Genomic DNA, 1,977 nt, shown 5'->3' with positions numbered 1-1,977 from the left:
GAATGCAGGTGGGTGGATGTCAAAAGCTAAGCGGTCTGCACAGCGTGCCTGCCATAGCATGAGATGCAGCCTGCGCAGTGCGGGTTGTCTGCCAAGTCAGAAGAGCATGGTGTTGTGGCCTGGCTGTCTTTTGTATGCCCAGCCATGTCAGTACCCAGAAATGACCTCTGCTGCCATGCCATATGTAACCCATGCACTGACAACACCCGCTATCTCTCGTCCAGACCTCTGCCCTGAATTCTGGAATCGTTCACCCAACTGCCTACTTGCCATCCCCGTTGGGATATCTAAAGGCATCCCAAATTTAATATCTCAAAAACTGAGCTTCTGATGTTCTCCACCCCTATGGCAAACATCCTCACCCATAGTCACCTCGTCTCTGTTGATGCCAACTCATATCTTTCCAGGAGCCCAGGCTCACAACCTTTGAGTCATCCTTAATTCTCTCCCCACACCCTGTATGCCACCCATCAACAAATCCCACACCGTGTGTGCACCCTACCTTCAAATAGATCCAGAATCCCACCCCTTTTCACCTTGACTGTGAAGTTATTAATGAGGTCAAATTGCTGGCCTGGCCACAGCTTAAATCTTTCCTGTTCTGTTTATCTCTGTAGCTCTTATCACCCTCTCACATACTGTGTGTCTTACTTACCTTGTTTATTTATTATTCCTCCTCACTAAAGCATAAGCTCCACAAGGGCGAGTATTTTTATCTTTTGTAGCTGCAGTGTCTAGACCAGTGCCTGGCATGTAGTTTACATTCCAATGATGAATGAGAGAAGGAATGTATGACTATCACACAGTCATTTTACTGCTAAGCGAGACACGTCACCCAAACGTCTAAGTTCTGAGCCTTGAAATTCTAGCTGTGCCAGCACTGGGACAGTCATGCCTTATCTCTGTGTTCAGGGCTAGGGCGGTTCCTTTATGCTTGGTTAGGGCTCCTCTGAGTGGAAGCCTGGCATGACCTCCTCCAAGAGCATTGGCACGAGGCGGTGGCATCTGGGGAAGGGCCAGAGATGCTGAAGGCCAAGTCAGCCTCCTGGGGCACTGTGAGGTGGGCTTTCCATTCACACAGCCCAAGCCTGTCCCCAGCTCTTGGTGGTGGTGGGGGGGTTGGGGGGGACTTCTGTCCTCTGAGGGCTGCCAAGGAAAAGAACAGGGAGTGAGTAGAGGAGGGGGCTTGGAGAAACGGAGTTGCCAGCAAAAGAATTAGGGTTCCTTTGGAGTCCTCTCTCAGCACCTGGGACAGTTCTTGTGACTAAGTGCTATCCTATTCGCTGGCCACAAGCCGCCAACACTCAGGGCATGGCTACCAGGACACTGCAGAGGGGCCCTGTGGATTATAGGAGCAGAGGGAGAACCTAACCCTTCGGAAGCCCCTGAAGATTTAAGAACATGAGGCATGTTCATTGGTAACGAACCTGGGGAGTCTGTTATACCTGAAACTGTGTGCCTAGGACTGGGAGAGCGCGGGCAGGCCGCGGCAGTTGGCGAACACTGAGACCTACTATTTGTTGAGTCCTTACTATGTTCCCAGCACCATGCCAAGCATTTTGCTAAGCATTATAGCCTTTGTCCTCAAAACAACCCAGTGATGTAGCTATCATTCTAATATCCATTTTACAGATGAGGAACCTGAGAGTTTAAGGACACTTAGCTTGTAAGGGATGAAGAAACTGAGGCTCAGAGAGGTTTGGTAATTTTCCAAAAATCATAAAACCTGCAAGTTGGGACCTGGGATTTAAATCCAGATCCAATTTCATATCCCAAGCTGTGCAGCCTGCTGCCTCTCCTGACTTAATATCAGGATGTTTGTTGTAGTCTTGTTTATAATAAAAAAAAGAAAGTCACGCCTGTAATCCTGGCTCTCTGGGAGGCCGAGGTGGGTGGATTATTTGAGCTCAGGAGTTCGAAACCAGCCTGAGCAAGAGCGAGACCCCCGTCTCTACTAAAAATAGAAAGAAATTAATC

General features: G+C 49.1%; 1 protein-coding gene across 2 annotated transcripts in view; it reads left to right on the top strand.

The window, feature by feature from the left end:
* The window catches only part of PIGT (phosphatidylinositol glycan anchor biosynthesis, class T), a 13,588-nt gene that overhangs the window by 10,351 nt on the left and 1,260 nt on the right, over window positions 1-1,977 (top strand). The gene's annotated exons all lie outside the window — the stretch shown is intronic.

This window comes from Propithecus coquereli, unplaced genomic scaffold, assembly GCF_000956105.1.
Source record: "Propithecus coquereli isolate 6110/MARCELLA unplaced genomic scaffold, Pcoq_1.0 Scaffold566, whole genome shotgun sequence".
In the NCBI taxonomy this organism is placed as follows: Eukaryota; Metazoa; Chordata; class Mammalia; order Primates; family Indriidae; genus Propithecus; species Propithecus coquereli.
Note: the sequence above shows the minus strand (reverse complement) of the source record. Positions and strands in the feature narration are given on the sequence as shown.